We start from the raw sequence: 25,298 nt of genomic DNA on the forward strand, positions 1-25,298 counted from the left end.
ATTGTCAATATAATATCACTATTCTCAGCACGACCACAAACAGAAAAGGCAAAACTAAAAGGACATTTTACCTGGCTAATTTTAAGTGCTTTTAGTTTCAGTCATGTTGAGAGATCTCTTTCTTACTTTTTCTATATTATGTGATTTGGTAAATACTTATGTACCTTCAGGTGCCTGCCTATGGTTACCAATTATGGGCATGGTATGAATTGCAACTTTAAAAGAAAGGCACAGTAATGTAAGAACTTTTGTATTTTTTGTAGTGCCTTTTGGGTTAACCATAAAAACAACAAAGAACTGCTTACTAAACTTTAATTGAACTTATTTGCTTCATTTTATTGTGGTTTTAATAGCATGTAATAATAAACAATTTTAAAATGAAAATCATTACTACGAAGCATAGAATATCAAAAATCATAACATAATTTAACCCTATAATTCTACAGCTGAACAGCAACAAGATGCATGTTAGTTCCTGTTGAAAATAAGCTCTTCAAGGTATTGAAACATGATCTCCTGGGTCCATGCTTGGGCTTGAGCTACAGAATATCTCTCTTAGCTGTCACTTGCCTCCCATTTCAGTCAGATGGCTGCCAGTATTCTTAAAAGAAACAAAAAACTTAAGTGATGATAATCTAAGTAATACATTCAAATAGCACAATGTAATGCATTCAAATTTCGCTTAAGAAGTAGCTTTCTGAAAATATACTCACTAACTAGAAAGAGCATAACCATAAACAATTATTAGTGACTCTGTAAACTAACCTGTGTTTCCAGCATGGTCAGTTGTTTGTTGATAAGTTTTGGATATATATCTATTAATGAACTTAAAGAATATATCTCAGTTATCACAGATTATAGTTGTTATGCCCAGACCATTATCTCAGCACACTAAAATAAACCCTAGAAAGATTTCCTGCATGGCAGAATGAGGAGTACTATGAACCTGGTCTCCAGTGACATGGCCACAACTGTTCTTATTATAAAGACAAAGATAAAACCAACTAGGAAAACTCTCTGAAAACTGTCCTTAGTGTATACACCAAACAAAACAGTATTTATTCAAGAAAATGTACTGAAAATAAGTTAGTTGGAACTTGTGTTATTGAGATACAACTCACTTCCCATTGCCTAGCTCTGCATGAAAGACAGTCAACTTCAAGTGAATACAGTCAAGAAGGTGAAGATACTTCTGCTCTGAGCTCTAAGTCAAGGGCTACAGTGACTTCCTGGAAGGGGCAGACATCAAACACTTATTATCTGCTGCAGTGCACATGGCAAAGGCTAAATTCTAGGATAGTGCAGCTGAGAGGTATTGTGATCTGTTTTTCCACTTAGTTTCCCTGGTAGGTAAGAATTTCTGTGCTAGGTATGACAGTCCAAGAAAACCGGAACAATAATTTTCATGCCACAGCTTGTTCATTAACGTAGAGTTCAACGTAGGGAAAGAAAGCCTATATTACCACAGAATATCTCCCCTGCTCAGCACCCTACTGATGAAACAGGGACATCATTTCAAGAAAGCTAGGCCATTATGCCTGCCCCCCGTCTAGGAGCAGTGGCTTGGAGATTTTTCTGACAAGAGAAAGGCCGTAAGAATTGAGAGCTCAGTAGCCTTCTGGAAATGTATTGCCTTTATTGGAAGAGGAATGTTAGGAAGTTTATGCCTTAGGATGATATCAAAAACAATAGATATTTTTGTGAGAAGCACATAAGAAAATATGGATAGTCCCATGACAGCAATAATCTAAACTGTAGTCCTGTTAGTTTACCAAACAGAACCAGGGAAAGGTATTCCTAAGGCGAGACCTTCTGGAGTCAAAGCAAACTTTAAAGATTATTCTCAAAAATTATTCCTGAAAAGTAGGATGACTTTAATTGGGTCAGACTGTGGAAAAATTTATACCCTAGTGCATTGATAAAAAATAGAACAATAAACTGGCAATTAGTGGAGCCTAACAGCTGTGTGTAAGATCAGTGGAAAAAGATGGCTTAACGGAGAAATCAGAGAAAAATAAAGTCAAAGAGAGCCCTGCTAACAAGTCATCTCAGGGCAACTGTGCACATGTTCAACACTATCTTCTGCGAAGATACATCAGATGTTTCACACTGCAGGGGAAAATATGCCTTCTCTAAAATAAACCAGCTAAATTACAAAGGAAATGCATTTTTAAATGTTAACAATAAAGTTTGAATGTATGAAAATCAGTATCTAGAAGTATTAAAATGTATTATCTAATATGTACAGATTTCAGGAAAAATGTATATATGGATATGCAAAGAAATAAGAAAGTGTGAGCCATAAACAGGAAAAAACCAATAAACAAAAACAATAACAAATCACCACTACCACAACAAAAAATACCTCAAGCAACGGAAAATGCCTGTGAGAGGGTATAGGTGCTGGACTTACACAAATACTTCAAAGAAGCTATTATAAATACGTTCAATAACTAAAGAACAATCATGTTTATAGAAGTAAAAAAAAAAGGAAAAATAAAGAAGTAAAGGAATTTATGGCAATGTTTCATCAAACAGAAAAAATTTTTAAAAAGTTATTTTTAAAGAACTGAAAATTCTGTAATTGAAAAGTATAATTTTATTTAAAAATTACCTACTGTACCTGCAATCCAGCAGGAGTCAAAAATCCACTAAGTTGAATATAGATAAAAAACTATTATACAATCTGAATAACAGAAAGAAAAGAGAAATAAATGTAATGAACAAAGCCTCAACAAAATGTGTAACACTTTAACTACATCAATATATGTGTAATTGGCATAGCAGAAGGAGAGGAGAAAGAAATAGAAAAAAAAATAAGACAATTAAAACTGAAAACTTCTAAACTGTATGAAAAATATCAATCCACACATTCAAGAGCACAACAAACTAGAAGTAAGATCAACACAAAAGAGATGAATACCCAAAGACATCACACAAAAGAATGTCAAAAAAACTAAGACAAGGAGAAATTCTTGAATACAACAAGAAACAATGACTTACGCACAAGGTAACTTCAATAAGATCAACAGCTGTTTTATTAATATCATCATAAACAATGGAGACCTGAGCAAGTGAGAAAAGAATTAAACAGAAGACTAAGAGAAAATAAAGAAAACATAAAAACCAACCAATAATATTATACCAGCAAAAGTTGTCTTTCAAAAATGAATGGGAAATAAAGATATTCCCAGATAAAAACTGAGATAATTTGTTGCAAGAAGACAACCTTATAAGAAATTGTTCGGGAATTTTCAGAATGAAAGTCTGTTCTTCAGGGCAAATTTAAATATGTAAATGAATATTTTGCATTCTTTATTCTTTAACATAAAAAACAATCGTGTAAAACTATATGTATATCAATAAATCATCGAGCTTATGACAATAAAAATGTAACATATTTGACAATAAAGTTGAAAAAAATTAATAGGACAAAATCTAATAGTATGTTTGTTCTTCCATCTCTCAGTGTCTTTAAAATACATACAATTATATAAGGTAATAACTACAACATTAAATTTTGGGGATTATGACACATATATGTAATATGCATGACAAAATTTTCAAAAAAAGAGGGTAAGAGAAAATAGAGATATATAAAGTAAAACATCTATGTCTTTTGTGGAATTTGAGTTAGTATAAATCTTTAGCTAATTCTGAAGAGTTGCTTTATATGCTAAGCCCTATAATAACTATTAATAAAATAACTAAAAATATAGTTAAAATAATTAAAGAAATAAAATATGTCATATAAAATACTCAGGCAAAAAAAAACAGTAAAGAAGAAATAGAGGAATAAAAAAAGATGTGACATACTAAAGCAAATAGTAAAATGACAAATGCAAATAAGTCAATTACAACATAAAACGTGAATGGAGAAAACAATTTAATCAACAAAGATTGTCAGACTGGATAAAAAAGATGATGCAACTATATATTTTCACTTCGTAGATTCAAATACATAGAGAATGAAAGTGTGAAAAAAGATATATCACTCAAAGAACAGCCATAAGAAAGTTGAAATGACTGTAATATCATTTGAAATGACAGACTTAAAAATGTTATTAAAGATAAATGGGACTTTTATGATGATTAAAAGGTTAATTCATCAGGAAAATGAGGAAAATGTAATAACCATAAACATATTGAACTTACATTTGCTTAAAAACAAAGTTCCAGAAAACGTAATGTAATAATTGATTGAATTCCAGGAAGAAATATTCCATTTAGGAATAATAGTGAAGATTTCAATGTACCATTGTTAATACTATTTTTAATACTTCACTAACAGACCTGTATAGAATGTTCTACCCTAAAACCAATATATACTCTTCTGAAGTTTTCATTGAATGGTCTCCAAGAGACAGCATATGGTTGGCTATAAAACAGAGCTAATGAATGTAAAAGATTTGAAATTATACAACTGTATTTTGTGACCAAATATAATGGAAATATAAATCCATAACAAAAAGAAATTTAGGACTTGTGATAATTGAAAATGTGACACAACATACCAAAACGGAAAGGTTACAGCTGTAGCACTCATAGGAGGAAAATATGTATCTGTAAATTTCTGCATAAAAATAAGAGGAAAGATTTCATGTGTATAACCATATGTATAACTCTTTTTCTTTAAGTGTCTGGACGTGTAGAGCAAAATGAACTTAAACAATCAGAAGGAAGAAGATATTAAAGATGATAGTATAAACATATGAAATAGAGAATCGAATAACAATAGAGAAGACCAACAAAGTCCAATGACCATTTTTTGTCAAGATCAACAAAATTAGCAAAAATTTGGCTAAACTAACAAGAGAACAATAGAGAAATATCAAATTACCAAAATTAGTAACAAAAGAAGGAGTATCACTACTGACATCAGAGAAACAAAAGGGATTACAGAAGGCAATATTATAATCACTCTACATCAACAACAACAACAAAACATAATGAAAGGGATGTATTTCCAGAAAGACAGAAACTACTGGAAAAAAACTCGTGAAGAAACAGAAAATCTGAAGAGACTTTCTCTTACAGAGATTGGATTGGTAACTATTAAACTACCCATCAATATTAGACAGATCAATGAGACAGAAAATTAACAAGGATATTCAGGACTTGAACTCAGTTCTGTACCAAGCGGACCTAATAGACAACTAAGGAACTCTCCACCTCAAATCAACAGAATATACATTCTTCTCATCACCACATCGCACTTATTCTAAAATTGACCACATAATTGGAAGTAAAACACTCCTCAGCAAATGCAAAAGAATAGAAATCATAACAAGCAGTCTCTCAGACCACAGTGCAATCAAATTAGAACTCAAGATTAAGAAACTCACTCAAAACCACACAACTACATGGAAACTGAACAACCTGCTCCTGAATGAGTACTGGGTACATAACAAAATTAAGGCAAAAATAAATAAGTTATTTGAAACCAATGAGAACAAAGACATGATGTACCAGAATCTCTGGGACACGGCTAAAGCGGGGTTTAGAGGGAAATTTATTAGCACTAAATGCCCACATCAGAAAGCAGGAAAGATCTAAAATCAACACCCTAACACCACAATTAAAACAACTAGAGAAGCAAGAGCAAACAAATTCAAAAGCTAGCAGAAATCAAAAAATAACTAAGATCAGAGAGAGAACTGAAGCAGATAGAGACATGAAAAACCATTCAAAAAGCAGTAAATCCAAGAGCTATTTTTTTAAACAATCAGCAAAATAGATAGACCACTAGCCAGACTAATAAAGAAGAAAAGAGAGAAGAATCAAATAGACATAATAAAAAAATGATAAAGGGGGTGTCACCACTGATCCCACAGAAATACAAACTCCCATCAGAGAATACTATAAACACTTCTGTGCATATAAATTAGAAAATCTAGAAGAAATGGATAAATTTCGGAACACATACAATCTCCCAAGTCTAAATCAGGAAGAAGTCAAATCCCTGAATAGACCAATAAAAAGTTCTGAAATTGAGGCAATAATTAATATCCTACCAACCAACCAAAGCCCAGGACCAGACAGATTCACAACAAATTCTATCAGACGTACAAAGAGGAGCTGGTAACATTCCTTCTGAAACTATTCCAAACAACAGAAAAAGAGAGACTCCTCCCTAACGCATATTATGAGGCCAGCATCATCCTGATACCAAAACCTGGCAAAGACACAACAAAAACAGAAAATTTCAGGCCAATATCCCTGATGGACATTGATGCGAAAATCCTCGATAAAATCCTGGTAAACGGAATTAGCAGCACATCAAAAAGCTTATCCACCTCGATCAAGTCGGTTTCAGCCTTGGGATGTAAGTCTGGTTCAACATATGCAAATCAATAAAAGTAATCCATCATGTAAAGAGAACCAATGACAAAAACCACAGAATTATCTCAATAGATGCAGAAAAGACCTTCGAAAAAATTCAACACCCCTTCATGCTAATAACTCTCAATAAACTAGGTATTGATGGAACGTATTTCAAAATAATAAGAGCTATTTATGACAAACCCACAGGCAATAGCATACTGAATAGGAAAAGTTGGAACCATTCACTTTGAAAACCGGCACAAGACAAGGATGCCCTCTCTCACCATTTCTATTCCAACATAGTATTGGAAGTTCTGGCCAGAATAATCAGGCAGGAGAAAGAAATAAAGGGTATTCAAATAGGAAGAGGGGAAGTCAGATTTTATCTGTTTGCAGATGACATGAGTGTATATTTAGAAAACCCCAGTGTCTCAGCCCAAAATCTCCTCAAGCTGAAAAGCAACTTCAGCAAAGTCTCAGGATACAAAATCAATGTGCAAAAATCACGAGCATTCCTATACACCAATAATAGACAAACAGAGAGGCAAATCATGAGTGAACTCCCATTCAGAGTTGCTATGAAGAGAATAAAATACCTAGGAATAAAACTTACAAGGGATGTGAAGAACCTCTTCAAGGAGAACTACAAACCACTGCTCAAAGAAATAAGAGAGGACACAAACAAATGGAAAAACATTCTATACTCATGGATAGGAAGAATCAATATTGTGAAAATGGCCATATTGCCCAAAGTAATTTGTACATTCAATGCTATCTCCATCAAGCTACCACTGAGTATCTTCACAGAATTAGAAAAAACTACTTTAACTTTCATATGGAACCAAAAAAGAGCCTGTATAGTCAAGACCATCCTAAGCAAAAAGAACAAAGCTAGAGGCATCACGCTACTTGACTTCAAACTATACTACAAGGTTACAGTGATCAAAACAGCATGGTACTGGTACTAAAACAGATATACAGATGAATGCCACAGAACAAAGGCCTCATAAATAACGTCACATGTCTACAGCCATCTTATCTTTGACAAATCTGACAAAAACAAGCAACAGAGAAAGGATTCCCTATTTGATAAATGGTGATGGGAAAACTGGCTAGCCATGTGGAGAAAACAGAAACTGGACCCCTTCCTTACACGTATACAAAAATTAACTCAAGACGGATTAAATACTTAAATGTAAGACCTAAAAAACATAAAAACTCTAGAAGAAAACCTAGGTAATACCATTCAGAACATAGGCATGGGCAAAGACTTCATAAATAAAATACCAAAAGCAAAGGCAACAAAAGTCAAAATTGACAAATGGGATCTAATTAAACTAAAGAGCTTCTGCACAGCAAAAGAAACTATCATCAGAGTGAACAGGCAGGCTACAGAATGGGAGAAAATCTTTGCAATCTACTCCTCTGACAAAGGTCTAATATCCACAATCTACAAGGAACTTAAACAAATTTACAAGAAAAAAAAACAACCCCATCAAAAAGTGGATAGAGGATATAAACAAGCACTTCTCAAAAGAAAACATTTATATGACCAACAAACATGAATAAAAGCTTGTCATCACTGGTCATGAGAGAAATGCAAATCAAAACCACAATAAGATACCATCTCATGCCAGTTAGAACGGCAATCATCAAAAAAAAATCAGGAAAAAACAGATGCTGGAGAGGATGTGGAGAAATAGGAACGCTTTTACACTGTTGATGGGAGTGTAAATTAGTTCAACCATTGTGGAAGACAGTGTGGCAATTCCTCAAGGATCTAGAAACAGAAATACCATTTGACCCAGCAATCTCATTACTGAGTATATACCCAAAGGTATAAATTATTCTACTATAAAGACACATGCACACGGATGTTTATTGCAGTACTGTTCACAATAGCAAAGACTTGGAACCAACCCTAATGCTGTCAATGATAGATTTGATAAAGAAAATGTGGCACAGACACACCATGGAATACTATGCAGCCATACAAATGGATGAGTTCATGTCCTTTGCAGGGACGTGGATGACACTGGAAACCATCATTCTTAGCAAACCAGCACAAGAACAGAAAACCAAACACTGTATGTTCTCACTCATAAGTGGGAGTTGAACAGTGAGAACACATGGACACTGGGAGGGGATCATCACAAACTGGGGCCCATCGAGGGGTGGGGGCTAGGTGAGGGATAGCATTAAGAGAAATAAATAATGTAGATGATGGGTTGATCGGTGCAGCAAACCGCCATGGTACGTGTATACATATGTAACAAACCTACATGTTCTGCATATGTATCTCAGAACTTAAAGTATAGTAATAAAAAAAAGGGTGAAAAAAATTGTAAAAAAAATCCCAGCAAATTGAATCCAGCAAAATATAAAAAGAATTATACACGATTATCACATGGAATTTATTTTAGAAATGAAAAGTTTGTGTAACACCCAAAAGTCAGGTTGTATTAGTTTGGTGCAAAAGTTATTGCGATTTTGCCATTACTTTTTTTTTTTTTTTTTTTTTTTTTTGAGACAGAGTCTCACACTATTGCCCAGGCTGTAGTACAGTGGCTTGATGTCGGCTCACTGCAACCTCCACTTCCTGGATTCAAGCGATTCTACTGCCTCAGCCTCTCGAGTAGCTGGGATTACATGCACCCACCACCACATCCGGCTAATTTTTGCATTTTAATAGAGGTAGGGTTTCACCTTGTTGGTCAGGCTAGTATCAAACTCCTGACCTCGCGATCCACCTGCCTCGGCCTCCCAAAGTGCTGGGATTATAGGCTTGAGCCACCGCATCTGGCCACCATTACTTTTAATGGTGAAAACTGCAATTATATTTGCACCAACCTAATATAGTATACATTATCAATAATATAAAGAACAAAAACTACATGTGCATGTAAATGGATCCATAAAATGCATTTGACAACACATTCACTTTGGCTTTATTAAAATACATTAAACAAGTTAGTAATAAAATGGAATTTCTTCAACCTGATAATGGGCATATGCAAAAAACTTACAGCCAACATCATACTTAATGATGAAAGACTAAGTTCAGGAACATGATAAGTAAGAATTCCCTTGCCCCTTGTATTCAACATTATATTGAAAATTTTAGTCTATGAATTAGATGTAAAATAAGTTCTTTTTCTTTTTTTGAGACAGAGTCTCTTTCTCTCATCCAGGCTGGAGTGCAGTGGTGCCATCTCAGCTCTCTGCAACTTCCACCTCCTGGGTTCAAGAAGTTCTTGTGCCTCAGTCTCCTGGGATTACAGACACCTACAACCAAGCCTGGCTAATTTTTGTATTTTAGTAGACACAGTTTTGCCATGTTGACCAGGCTGGTCTCGAACTCCTGATCTCAGGTGATCTACTCACCTCAGCCTCTAAAAGTGCTGGAATTACAGGTGTGAGCCACCATGCCCAACCCAGATGAAACAATTAAAGAACATCCAACTAGATTGGAAAGAAAGAAGCCATCTATGTATATATACAAATACCTGATCTTTATATAAAATACAAACAAATTCATGAAAACATCACAATGGATAAATGAGTTTAGCATAGTTGAAGGCTATGAGGTCATTATACAAAAACTAATTATATTTTTACCCAGTAGCAATAAACAATGTAAAAATAAACTTACAGAAAAAATTCATCTATAGTAGTATCCAAGAAAGTAAAATTCTTAAAGATAAATGTAATCCAGGAGATTTGTATATTAAAAACTATAAAACATTGTTGAAAAAATGTAAAGAGGACCTACATAATGGAAAGTCATCTCATATACATACATTGGAAGATTTAATATTTTTAAGATGGCAATACATTCCAAATTGATAAACAGATTCAAGGCAGTCTGTATTAGTCCACTTTCACACTGCTGATAAAGACATACCCAAGACTAGGTAATTTATAATAAAAAAAGATGTTTAATGGACTCACAGTTCCACGTGACTGGGAAGGTCTCACAGTCATGGCGGAAGGTGAAAGGCACGTCTCACATGGAAGCAGACAAGACAGAATGAGGGGAAAGTGAAAGGAGAAACCCCTTATAAAACCATCAGATCTCATGAGACTTATTCATTACCACAAGAACAGATGGGGGATGCCTCCCCCACAAATCAATGATCTCCCATGGGGTTCCTCCCACAATATATGAGAATTCTGGGGGCTACAATTCAAGATGAGATTTGGGTGGGGACACAGTCAAACCACTGTCTTTATCAAAATCTTAACTAGCATCTTTGCAGCAAATTACAAACTTGCCCTAATATTTCTATGGATACTTGTACGACCCAGGGTAGCCAAAACAATGTTGAAAAGAAGAACAAGGCCGGGTGTGGTGGCTCACATCTGTAATCCCAGTTCTGTTGGAGACCAAGGTGGGAGTCTCCCTTGAGTCCAGGAGTTCAAGACCAGCCTGGGCAATATAGTGAGACCCCCCGCCAAGCTTTACAAAAAGTAAAAAATTAGCCACCTGTAGTTCTATCCACTTAGCAGGCTGAGGTGGGAGGATTACTTGAGCCTGGGAGGTTAGGGCTACAGTGAGCCAAGATCACACTGCTGCACTCCAGTCTGGGTGACAGAGACCCTGTCTCAAAATAAATAAATAAATCAATAAAATAATAATAATAATTTTAAAAAAAGAAAAGAAAAACAAAATTGGAGAGGATTTACATTTCTTAATTTTTTAAAGTCATCATAAAGCTATAATAATCAGGATACCATGATAGTGGCATCAGAATAGGCATACAGATTAATACAATGCAATTTAATTTCCAGGCACCATTCTTATATTTGGAGTTAATTTGTTTTTGACAAACATGACAGCACATTTCTTTTTTTTTTTTTTTTTTTTGAGACGGAGTCTCGCTCTGTCGCCCAGGCTGGAGTGCAGTGGCGCGATCTCGGCTCACTGCAAGCTCCGCCTCCTGGGTTTACGCCATTCTCCTGCCTCAGCCTCCTGAGTAGCTGGGACTACAGGCGCCCGCCACCGCGCCCGGCTAATTTTTTGTATTTTTAGTAGAGACGGGGTTTCACCGTGGTCTCGATCTCCTGACCTTGTGATCCGCCCGCCTCGGCCTCCCAAAGTGCTGGGATTACAGGCGTGAGCCACCGCGCCCGGCCTATGACAGCACATTTCTATGGGAAAATAATAGTTAGCTTCTTTGAGTATTTTAAGAATTGTTAAATTTTTTGAGGAGAACCTACTCCTGTATGCACCTTTGGATAATGACAAGGCTGCCATTTTTCACAGCCCCTGTAATTACAAGGCTATTCTGTTCAAGACTGCTGCAGAGCTGGACGGGGGTAAATATGAATAAGCTAAGTTAAAAAGCTAAAAATCCTGTTGTTTTTGTAAAGGTTCCATGGTATTCCTTGAATAAATAATTGCTCAGTTTGTTGCAAGCTTTTGGTTAACGTCTAGAATTTAAAAAATTATTTTGACAACTCCCCATCAATTTCATTGCTCTTATGAATGAGGAAATTCACGCAGGTCTTTGCTATTCCAGAAATCTTCTTATATACCCATTTCTAAGTGTATATATGTGTGTCAAACACCCTTCCGGAACAGTGGAGGGGCTTGTTTTTATAGATAATAGAGAAAATTGATTTTAAATTTTATATCATAAATGAGCAAACTGAGATCACAGTACCTGCTAAGTTGCTTTGTGTCAAATAAATTGCTATTAGACAATTTGAAGCACTGTTTATTTGAGTAGTAGTCTAATATCATTTTGTATAAATCAAAACGTATTTGAGGCAAGTGAAATACAGTAATGGGAACTTTTCTACAAAGGAAAATGTCTCTACATAGCTTAAGAAGCTCTAAAACTTATATCCAATCATAATGCACTCAGGTAAACCATGGTATATTTATTATGAAAGATGAAATAATTGTGGAAGCATACTTTGTTTAAAGAAAACAATATTATTGAAAGTATTTCACTTAAAATATTCAGCAATTATTTTAGTTTTTAAAATAAGTTCTGTTGTGTATATTTAAGGTATACAAGGTCATGTTATGAGACACATACAAATACTAAAAATGTCACTATAGTGAAATGAATTAACGTATCCAACATTCCACATAGTTGTCCATTGTTTGTGTATGTGGCAAGTACAGCTATCATTTAGCATGACTCTCATATACAGCACAATTTCATTATCTGTAGTCTGCATGTTGTGCATTAGGTCTCTAGATTTGTTTGTCTTATATATCTGCCACTTTGTATTCTCTCATCTGCATCTTTCCACTTCCTCCCTCACCTCTCTACTTTCACCTCAGTACAACTGTTTTGTTCTCTGTCTCTGTATATTTGAATTTTCTAGATTCCATTTATAAGTGAGATTATGCAACATATTTCATTCTGGACTGGCTTATTCCCATGAAAAATTGTAAAATTAAAATGTTGTAGCACTTTTTAGGAAATTGGAAATTGACTTTTAGGGAAACTGCATTTCTAGAAACAATAGAACCTTCTTTAAGCAATTATAAAAAGCACAATTTTATTGCTCTGTCTTACAGGTGAAAAACCATGATATAGTCAAAATTTGAAAGTATAAATTTAAATTGTTTAAGGTATAAATCGTGAAATTGAATAAAAATAAATTTTTTATCAAAATATAATAATTTAAAACATGTTAATATTATATGTATATATGCCTTAAACCATCAAACATATGTTTAAACATTTAACTTATCTATCATGTAAAAGAAGGTCTAGCTTTCCATGGGTAAGTTTATAATACCAGAAGTTGTCTGCAGGTTTTATGTTAAAAGGTAGTGCTGGCTAAATAGCAAAGTCCTTGCTGTGGTTAATTTATGGGTACAAGGTAGGAGGTGTTAAAACTATAGAGCATTTTAAACTCATGATACCATGGCAACTCAGTTTCTTAAAATTAACAATAGACCTAATAAAACACTAAACTCACAAGGAATTCAGCAGTCTGAAAATTGCAGATTTTAATTTTAACACTTCTTAACTTTCTCATAGGACCCTGCTAATTTTTGTTAATCTGTCTATGATTAATTTCTTAAGTCTATAAAATAAGAAATGGTCACAATTACAATAAAACATCAGTACTGTTTTCTCAGTAATAGCAAACAATATAATTATAATATTTTATAAATTACATGTGCTATATATTATGTATGTTTTGGTATTGCGTAGTGATGGCAGGAGATAAAATTTTTTGAAATAATATGAATAATTTAATTAAATGAATAAACACCACTTACCGAACATCTATTCAGTGCAGGCGCTGTGCTACAATAATAATAGCTAACATTTGTTGACTAATTTTATTTGGCACCTGGTGGGTGTTTTTATCAATTATCACACCCAGTCTTCAGAACAACACAGAGGTGAGTTTAATTGCCTTCATTTTTCTCAAGAAAAATTGAGAACAAAGCTTCAAAGAGACTAAGCCTTTTGCCACTATTACATACCTTGTAAGAAATAAGCCTGGATGCAAACTCTATTTTTCCTTCTTCATGACTACTATATCTTAGTTTTTTCTACTATACCACACTGTCTCTTAGGGAATACATGAAAGAATGAGTGTATGAATAAATGTCAGCTTTATCAAGGAATACATGTCTAAGACAAGTTTATTTTGTAGAAGTTAATAAATCAATCTCATATTTTGTTAGTATGGTAGGCAGAATAATGTTCCTCACCTCCAAAGATACGCTCATCTTAATCCCTAGTATCTGCATATATGTATGTTATGTTATTATGTTAATTTATATATGTTATGTTATGTTATGTTATGTTTCATAAAAAGAGGAACTAAAGTTTCAGATGGAAGTATGGTTACTAATCAGCTGACCTTAAAACAAATATGTCGTGAGGGTTATCTAGAAATGCCTAATGTAATCACAAGGGTCCTCAAAAGAGAGAGAATGAGGTAAAATGTGAGAAAGGAGGCAATGTGAGAAGAAGTGATCCACAGTTGCTGGCTTTGAGGATGAAGAACAGGGACCACAAATTAAGAAATTTGTCCTTGATAAACTGGAGAAGGATAGGAAAGAGATACTCATCTGTAACGTCCTGAAAGCACAGTGAGACCTGTGTTGGACTTCTGATCTTCAGAACTATTAAATAATAAATTTGTGCTAATTGTGTGGTAATTTTTTTACAGCAGCAATGGGAAACTAACACAGTTAGGCTTTGTAGATACTAGCTGTTTTGCTTTGATGAAATAGATGAATTTTTCTATCATAAATAAAAACACGTATTTTTTCTTTCCTTTTCTTTTCTGTTTATGTCTCAAGAGAAGCTGGCACATATTCTAAGTAAGCCACCATAAAACCAGAAGAACAGGGGTGATTCTGAGTCTGCTAACATTTCTGGCAGTCCTGGGGATATCGGATATCCCAGTCAACTGGTTCAGGAAGAGAAAAAAATGACTTTCAATGTCAATATTTATCATTGAATGATAAGTCCTGATATTTCAGGCTTGTCTAAGTATAGTGTTTAGAAAGTCAAAATTATGACTTCTATAAGAATACAGAATAAATATATGCCAAATATTTTCTTCAACATTAGTAAGGGTTCAAAAACAATTTGAGGATGAGATAATGCATACTTTTAGAAACGAATGTTAGAAAGAAAGTACTAGGTTACACAAAAAAACCTGTAATATTCTACAGAGTAAGAAAACTGAAACCTCGAGATTATATGTTTGCCTAGAAAGAAATTATTTACATTTCTCCTTTTCTAGGTCTTCAAGTTAACATGTAATTTCACAGATTCTGTGCCTTTAATTGATTATAAATATCTAAGTCAGAGAAGGTGGTGCAAGATAACGAAATAAAAGGCTCCACTGATAGTCCCCCACACCTGCAAGGAAACCAAGTTAACAACTATCTATACTACACAGAAAGAAAAACACACATATAAGAACCAAAACTCAGATGAGCACTCATAGTACCTGGTTTTAACTTCTAGCTCCTCATACCCAGTTACAGGTGAATAAAAACTTCTCCAATATTGCATCTCATGGAAGAGGCTTGGTTGCACAATTAATGGAGTGCATGGTTCTTATTTTTCTATTCAAGTAGCTATATTGTTATGAAAAATTAGAAGATTTATTATTCTTGGTGACAATTAGATCCCATTTAAAATGTTTTATTTTCATTTATAAAATTTCAGTTTACTAATTTGAAGGTTAGAAATGGAACCCAAATGCCCATCAGTGATAGGCTGGATAAAGAAAATGCGGCACATATACACCATGGAATGCTATGCAGTCATAAAAAAGGATTAGTTCACATCCTTTGCAGGGACATGGATGAAGCTGGAAACCATCATTCTCAGCAAACTAACACAAGAACAGAAAACCAAACACCACATCTTCCAACTCATAAGTCAGAGTTGAACAATGCGAACACATGGACACCGGAAGGGGAACATCACACACTGGGGCCTATTGGGCAGTGGAGGCTAGGCAAGGGATAGCATTAGGAGAAATACCTAATGTAGATAATGGGTTGATGTGTGCAGCAGACCACCATGACACGTGTATACTTGTGTAACAAACCTGTGTACTTTCTGCATACATATCCCAGAAGTTAAATTATAATAAACATTTTTTAAGAAAGAAATGAAATAATAGGAGGAAGAAATTAGTTATATAACCATAAGAAAATAAAATATTTTTGAAAAATACCAGTAATATTTCAAAACAAATAACTAAAATTCTTTTATTGCATAATTTGTAAATAATTTGTGTTTCTTTGAGTCTGGATTCCCCAATTAGCGTTCTTATAGTTGCATGCTTCTTGAACAGTACTTGAAATTGACTTAGTTTATGGTAAGTATTCACTACAACTCTTTAGGGTTGTCTAAGCAATGTCACCTTTAAGCTCTAAAACCTGTAATGATAAATCAATTTCTTGAAATACCATTGATTAAATGTACCTAGTATAGTGTTTTCCATGAGGCTGTGACTGTTTTTCTTTGTCAAAGACACAGTCTAGTCTGTAGCTTACATGAAGACACAGTCTAGTCTGTAGCTTACGGAGTTGAACTTCCAGGAAACATTAGAAGAAAGAAAAAAAGTACTTTTTTATGGTTATTTTTTGTAGTATCTAACAGCATCAGAATGTAAAAATGTAATATTTTCTTTTGAACAAAATATGTAATTATGCATATTGATTTGATTAATTTTAAAGATAAGAATGCATTATTTATATTGAAGGTATTAACACATATATGGTGACTTTTATCCATTTTGCAATGTGTACAGTCTCTGAAATATTTATATTAAAATATTTTGCAAAATTGTCCTTTGACTTGACAGCACTTCCCATAAAAGTCTTATAATAATGTCGGAGTTGAGAAACAGAAAGCATTCAAACAAACCGAGTTATCTAGTCTTCTTTTTGTATAATGAAAGAATTCTTTAAAATTGTCGCAAAAGACCCCTGGGAAAATTCAAAGATAGTTTTAGTTGTGAAAGATACACTAATTTTTCTTTTCTTTCTAACTTTAGAGTTTACTCCTAGGGTAAAATCAAAAGAATTATTAATAAAGATTTGGTTACTGGATTAAGCATGACTGTAATAGCCTGAAAAACAATAGTTTTGTTACTTTTTAATCAAAGTGGCAATATAAATAAACACAGAATTAACACTATTTAAATAACCTTAGCTCTTTCACAATCAAGGACATGGCAAAGTCAGCAGAAAGCCAGAAATTATTCTTGTGAGACATAAAATCTTTTATCTGAAAAAATTGTACAGAAGGTGGCAACAAAATTTTACTGCTACTTATTAAAAAAGAACTACTGATCTCAGATTAAATTATCATTTATCAGAGAGAAAAGTAAAATGTATTTTTATTAATATAACATTTGTCAGTATAAAATTCACAAGTTCTCTCTCTTATTTTAAATCATTTATAAATTAGGATATCAAACTTAGTAAAAAAAATTAACACATTCATGCTGTTTTAGAGTCATTATTTGTAGTTACTATAAAGCAGAGAAAGCAGTTTACTTTCTGAAAACTATAGCTTTATGTAATTAAATATGGCCTTTATTTCTTTTACATCCAAGAACCACCTGACACTTCAGAACAAAACCAGTGTCAATTTTTCATGGATAATCAAAACTCATTCCATGTTCTTGCATACAAAGTTTTACTTTTCTGCTACTGACCTTCCAGTATGTCTTCACACACATGAACTAAACTATTAACCAAGTTCTATTTCACTGCCAGCGTCAAAAATATTTGACTTTTATATCCAATTTCTAATCACCTGGGGAAGAGAAGTTGCTCAATTTATAAAACTTTCTTAACAAAATTTGAAAAACAAGATGTAATTTTGAGAAATATAACCCAGATGAAATATTTATATATTCACAAGTTGACTTTGAATATTTAATTTTTCAAAAGAAAGCAATTGAGTTATTTCTAACTCAAACATGTCCACTTTTATTGTTTTCAATATACATAGGTACTCACAGTGTTTCTCAATCAAAGGTCATTAAAATTCTGCAACAACACCCATGCTTGCTGCTCTAAGTAATACCCTGGCATTTATTATGAAACAGCATCTCCCATTTACATACTTTCGCCTGTGGTCATGGAGGTATTAGTGGTGGTTGTTATTGGTTCTCTGATCTAATCCATAGTAACTTCATAGTGATATTTTTAAAAATTATAGTTACTCGGCCGGGCGCGGTGGCTCACGCCTGTAATCCCAGCACTTTGGGAGGCCGAGGCGGGCGGATCACAAGGTCAGGAGATCGAGACCATCCTGGCTAACACTGTGAAACCCCGTCTCTACTAAAAATGCAAAAAATTAGCCGGGCGAGGCGGCGGGCGCCTGTAGTCCCAGCTACTCGGGAGGCTGAGGCAGGAGAATGGCGTGAACCCGGGAGGCGGAGCTTGCAGTGAGCCGAGATCGCGCCACTGCACTCCAGCCTGGGCGGCAGAGCGAGACTCTGTCTCAAAAAAAAAAAAAAAAATTATATTACTCAAATCAATTATGTGAGGTTTTCCTTCTTTAATACTACTCTAAGTTTAGTCAGAGAAAATATTTTAGGATGCAATAATGCTTGGATACATGGACTGCCCTGTCATTATTTGTGTCTATGATATAACCATTGGCTATCTCAGTAAACCTGATCTCCAACTCCCTCCTTGATTTATGTAACTTGCATCTATATCCAATCTCACTTCTTTAAGCTTCTATTTGTAACACCCAATCTTAGTTTATAGGGACTTAAGTCCCTATATTATAATGGCCAATAATGACAAAAAACCACTCTCTGAACCCATGTGCCTGGTTTGTATCCTGAGTTCATTATACGACTCTGTCAGTTTCCTGTCAGTTTCCTCATGAGTATAAAGGATGTTAATAATAAATCTACCTAATAAGAATGTCATAGGCATTAAAAATAAAATGTATGTCATGCATCTTTTACAGCGTCAGCATTTAGCAAGTATTTTACTAAATGTTAGTTACTCTTAATCCTGTATCTAGGAGAGGCTGCACAAAGTAGGGATAGCCTATAAAATGAAAAATAACCATCTAAGATCAGAAGATAGGTATGTATAGTTCTGCCTGCATTACATCCTCAGTTTTCAAAGAGGGACATTACTGAAGGAAATGATGTTCACAAGCTTAGTTAAGATGGCATTAGAAAAAGTGTTTGGATATGTATGTGTTTATTTGTGTTGGGAGAGAATAACTGGGGCCTGATGGGAGTGGGACAAGAGTTACTGAGTCACTGACTCAGAAATAAAAACCACTATTTACAAACAGTAGTTATCAGTTAAACTTTTAAAAAAAGGGCATTTATGCTTGTTTTATTTTGTTTTGTTTTGTTTTGTTTTTCAAAAAAGTTAGAAAGGGAGTAGGAGTATGAGAGATTGTGTTGAACTAAAAGAGAAACAACCAGCACGTGCCCAAGAGTGTCTACTGAAAGGAAGAAGACAGAAAACTAGAATCATGTTGGACACAAGCAGGGCCTAGACTTAGGCTGAGAAAAATGCCCCCAATGCTGTTTGCCAGGATACCGTGACATGTTCTCTAGGACTTCTGGTATATTGAGTCTTCTCGATCCTCCACTTCTTTTTTGGATCATTTTATTCATTTCTTTGACCAAACAGATACTTGATAATTTCCAAGGATTATCACTCTCCATAGCACATGACATTTCTTTACTAAAAAAAAAAAAAAAAAAAAAAAAAAGGAGTGATTGGCTACTGCAAATTTCTGGTTAGTAACAATTATCATCAGTGTCCTTTGCTATTTTGCTTTCCAACGTAGTCACTTATGCCACTCTCTCTTGAGTGACCCTATTTACCAACTGTCAGGATACTCCAAAACCTCTCTTAAAAATCTTTTTTTTTTTTTTTTCAGTTCCTCTTTCTAACTTTGTTTATGGATTTTCATGTTTTCACTGTTCACCTGTACTGCAAATGAGCTTTGTAATTCCTTGAACTTTTTAATTTGAATAACTTTTACATCCTCTACATTTTAGTTTCATGCCTACATACAAACTATCTATCTGGTTCACCTCTTCAATAAAAAAGAGACTCTTCTAAAATGCAGTGGACATCTGAGGTCCACACAGTTCAAAGCAAAGGCATGCAGACTTGAAATTTTGTTTTAATGCTATAGATTTTCTGTAAGAACAAGACATAGTGTGCCTTTGTTTTATATCATTAATGCACACATAAAATGCTTTCCTTATCTTTTCTTCACCTGACCCCTAACGCATACAAGCTCTTTCTTAAAAAGAGCATATAAAGAAAAGAATATGTTTAAAACTACAAATTCTCATCCATTAGTAAAAACTTAATAATTAGTTTTTAAAAAGAAACTACACAGACAAAATTAGTGATCCTTCATGGTCTGTCACGTCTTTCTTGGAAATGTATCCCTTCTATTATTTTCTTTCAAGCTTTAGAGGTTGACACCATATAGGATTGTCAACTGTTTAGACTCTGATTATTGCAATAATGTTTAATGAGTCCAAATTCAATTTCTGTATCTGTAATATATTCTGAACACTATAGCTTTTGTAACTTCCTAAAATAACTGTGATCTTGTAATTTTCCTGCTAAAATATCTATAAAAATTTCTAATAAATTAAGTTTTTGTCATTTATTCATTGAATAAATATTTGATGCTTACTAAGGTCTATATCCCATGGATATACTAATAAATAACACATAAAATGTCTCTGATGTCATGAAGCTTAAATTCTAATTTTACTAAGTACAGAGTAATATGATGGAAAGTGATAGGTGAAGGGTACTTTCTTTGACCAAAGAAAGGCCCTCTAAGCTGTTGACATGCTAGTTTACTTATCTAGGGATACAGCCAGGAAAATGAATGGAAGCAGCATATTGTAGACAAAATGCAAAAAGTAGAGTAGAGATGCTAGGGCAAAAACAGAGATGATCTTTCCAGCCCTAGAACATGAAGAGGAGACTGGCAAAAGATGATGTAAAAAAGGAAGGCAGGGCCAGATGGTGTTGGAATTTCAGGCCGTAGAAAAGGCTTTGTATTTCATTCAAAGTGCAATATGATTCATTCTAAGTGCAATGTAATTTCAATATTATATTAGGATTTTTTAAAAATTCCAACATGCAGATGCTCACTTTGAACAACTTTTATGCAAAAAAGGGAAATTTCATGGAATATTAGTAGAATATCTCACAAAATTAAGGCTAGCAATGGAACTGTGTGTCTCAGGAATAAAAACGTAGATTAGAGACTTACTGGGAATAAATTATTTCCACTTTATCTTTGCTTCCTTCAGTGTGTCTGCTTCCTTATTCTCTCTTTTTTTGGAACAGATTTTCTTTTATCCCCCTGAAACATAGTCATCAAAAACTCATAAGTGGCACCATAGTTACAAACAATACTAACATATAACTCCTCTACCCATGCTCCTTCCCTGACTCAACCTCTCTGTCTCCCTCCTCTCTGTCTCTGTCTTTGTCTCTCTCCCTCTCTCTCAGTTGCTTCTAAAATTTACAGCTAGGTCATAATTGCACAACGAACTGTGTACATCAAAAAAGCAATCAGTGAATAAAACATTGAAAACAGAAGTACTGTGTTTGAACATCCAGAAATTCATGAAAATATGGAAGAAGATAACAATAAATAAATAGCTACATATTTTAATAATGACTTATGCTTTCTAAGCACTTATAATTTTATTTGTTTTTCTCTAAGAAATAGTGTCAAGTGGACAAGAAATGAGTTACTGTGCCAATTTTAGAGATAGGCTGAAAATTAAACAGGTAATATCCTTCTTAAAGTTAATAGGTAGCTAAGAGTTGTCTGGGAGACTAATTCTATTTTAGAGACAAAGCCATCTTCATATCCATATATCTAATGCAATCCATAGGATTAAATTAAGTTTTTTACATCAGCTTTCAAGGTCCTCCATGGTTTTCTCTAAAATGATTCCTACATGAACCAGACATGCAATTTTTAATGTGTTATTCAGGGGCTCCTGAGGAGCTCTATACTCTATGTCTATACTGGGATCCATTTATTCAGGCTTGTAGTCATGTTTATTTTAGGGAACACTTAAGTATATGTCTTCTTGACAATGAATTTTTATCCACATATGACTCAGTACGATTAATCTGATAAAATTTGCCAACTTTTAACTTTGTACAAACTTAAAACTGTATCCTCAGAATTCCCCCCTAGGGACTATGAAAGTCTAAGATCCTCATATTATTTTATACATTCTCCTAGCACTTTTCTTTAACCAAAATATGGCCATTCCATAACGATGCTATTTCCCAAGAGATACACAAAAGCAGAAGATATTTAGCTCTCTGACACAATATAATTTTGGAACAGGAGGTAGAATAGATGCCATTCTTCATTAGAAATATTTGTCAGTGGTTCACAGCCTTTCTATGATATCTTTTATCCTCAATATTGGTGACTTCAGCATCTATATTAATGGACCTTTCAAAGAATATTTGTATCTATCTTCTTCTCTCCACTACCTGTTTTGGTGACCATCACCCTAATCAGTTTCTCAACCTCCTTGTTTTGCCCCTCCAGTTCATCCATTCCACATGGATCAGCATGAATATTTCTTTTATGCCCCAAATAAGATCATACAAATATCCTTCTTAAAATCTTTGCATAATCTTTTACTTACAGCAATATAGCAGATTCTCAAATAATGTCATTTCATTATAACATTGATGAGATATACACCCAAAGGAAAATAAATCATTCTACCCAAAGACAACTGAATTTGTATGCTTATTATAGCAGTATTCACATTAGCAAAGACATGGAATCAACCTATATGCCTAACAGTGAAAGATTCGATAAAGAAAATGTGGTAATATACACTGTAGAATACTACACAGTCATAAAAAGAACAAAATTACATCATTTGCATCCATTATCCTAAGCAAATTAATGCAGAAATAGAAAACTAAATGTCATATGTACTCACTTATAAGTGGGAACTAAACATTGGCTACACAGGCAAATAAAGAAAAGTAACTGTAAAGACCTTGGAGCAGGAAGAAGATATGGCATTATCCAGAGAATGTCAGAGGGTTTTTAAGACAAGAAAATATAGAGATAATGGAGAGGACTGTAAAGGGCATCAGACCGTCTTTGGAGGTTTGATTCATCAGGGCTTGCAGACAGTAGCAAGTAAAGACCTTGGAGCAGGAAGAAAACGGCAACAATAAATAGTGGAGATTCTAAAAGAAGGGAGGGAGGGGGACAAGGGAAGAAAAAATTTTATTGGGTACTATGTTCACTATTTGGGTGATGGGATCAATAGAAGCCTGAACCTCAGCATTACACAACATAACTTTGTAACAACCCTGCACATGTATCCCCTGCATCTAAAATAAGAAAAGAAAAGAAAAAATAATAGTATTGATTGGAATAAATAAATCTATTCCCAGCAGGGGCCACTGTCAGTGTGGAGTCTTCACATTCTTTCCATGTCTACCTGGGTTTTCTCCTCAGGTATTCCATTTTCCTATCACATGTAAAAGATGTGCATGTGAGGCTAGTTAGTGTGTCCAAGGTTTATAGCTCGCATTTATTTCAATGTTCAATATTAGACATGTTTTGGGCCTTTATTTAGAAGTTTGGTGGTGTATTTGTGACCAGAAATATGCCATAGGAACTTAACTCTTGCTTATATCAATTAGCCTATGGTAAAATTGGTTTCATTAGACATTGCTTCACTCAAAGTCATAGTTTCCAAGAACCTATCAAAGACGTTAAGTGTGGACTTACTGCATCTAACACAGTGCTTTATTTATACAAAGCATAGCAAGTCCTGGTGAATCAAACCTCCAAAGCTTGTCTGATGCCCCTTACAGTCCTCTCCATTATCTCTGTATTTTATTGTCTTAAAAGCCCACTGACATTCTCTTGATAATGCCATCTTTTCTTCCTGCTCCGATATCTTTACAGTAACTTTTCTCTCTGTCTTTGAAATACAGAATATAGTTCCCCTAGATTCCCTAGATAGAGATATCAATAAAAATAATCTGGTCACCTTTCAACTTAAATGCCAACTCTTAGAAAGGACTTCATAGCTAATAAGCTCCTTTTTATAAGTATTTTTATAACACCATGTTAATGTATTGGTTTTATTCTGTTGTAAACTGGTATAAGGCAAAGAGGCATTAAATTATTGCTTATCACTAATATCATTATTATTTAACAAGAAAAAAATGAGGGACATACATTTCCTCTTTCTAACTTCATAGATAACAATAAAAATAAGCTTCAGATCAAATTCTGCCACACACTACACATCTAATAGTAAAACAAATAACAAATACCCCCAAACCTGACAAGTGAACATTCACTTCCAAGACTCTGTATTATTTCATCAGCTAATTGCATAAAATGTGCACTAGAATCAAATTAAACAATATGAGATTGTCAATTAACTATACAATCAAAGGTAGGTATCAATAATCCTCTAAGTCAGTGGCAAAAGAAATACCATTTCAGGTTCAAGTGTCAGGAGTCACCTCAAAGAATAGAGAAAACTAAACTCATCAGATCCAATACACTGTTCAGGTAAAGACAGATAAGCCTATACAACCCTTCTAGCTAATACCTTATTTTGAAATCCATTCACTTCATTAAAATAGTTTATTTATAATTGTTAATAAAGCATCTTTATTAACAGTTGTTGATCAGAAATACAGTGAGTAAACACTGTTGTGGCTTCTTCTAGAGTGCTTTTAAAATACTATTTAATCATCTGTGTAAACTGTAATTCTGGTCAGGATGTTAGACAATTGGGTATATATTAAACTTAAAGTAAACATACCCACAAACACATCCAACCATGTATGGGCACACACACACACACACACATTCACATAGACACCATTAGTATAAGTTTGGCATAACTCTCATTGGTCTTATGACCGAGAACTGAGACCCTTTGTGTACTGTTTATTGTTTGTTCCAGGAAACTGCACAGGAAAGCTAAGATTATAAGCCAGTACGTAATATCACTCTTTGCTTTCAGAAATGTTTGCAGGTTAATTTATCTGTGACAATATTCTGCTCTTCAAGGTGAATACTTTCTTTAACCAAACATAATTTTCCCTATCAAACAGCATGTTAAGATTCTTTCAAGATTATCATTCCACAGGTTAACCAGTCCTTAAGTATTACATCACAGGCTTTGCTCAATCCCAGTCAGTTCACTAGCTTGATGAACCCATTGAGATCATTTGATCTCAGGCCCCAAACCCTATAAATATCTTCAACCTACTACTCCTTTCCAAGAGATGGCTAATAGTCTATCAAAGTGTACTCACCCTTAATTTACAGAATTTTAATAAACAGAGTTTTGCTTAATTAACAGTTGTCTGGTAATATTATATAGTTCACTAGCTATCGGGTACTATGCTCATTACCTGTGTGACAAAATAATCTGTACACCAAATCCCATGACAT

The 25,298-nt window shown here is 34.1% G+C and overlaps 1 long non-coding RNA gene across 1 annotated transcript; it reads right to left on the reverse strand.

The window, feature by feature from the left end:
• Positions 1-315: 315 nt before the first annotated feature.
• Positions 316-880, reverse strand: LOC144336181 (uncharacterized). The gene is made up of 2 exons (XR_013407721.1): positions 766-880; positions 316-601 (listed from the first exon to the last, which is right to left on the reverse strand). It is a non-coding gene; the product is annotated as an uncharacterized LOC144336181 (long non-coding RNA).
• Positions 881-25,298: the final 24,418 nt, after the last annotated feature.

Source organism: Macaca mulatta, chromosome 17, assembly GCF_049350105.2.
Source record: "Macaca mulatta isolate MMU2019108-1 chromosome 17, T2T-MMU8v2.0, whole genome shotgun sequence".
Taxonomy (NCBI): Eukaryota; Metazoa; Chordata; class Mammalia; order Primates; family Cercopithecidae; genus Macaca; species Macaca mulatta.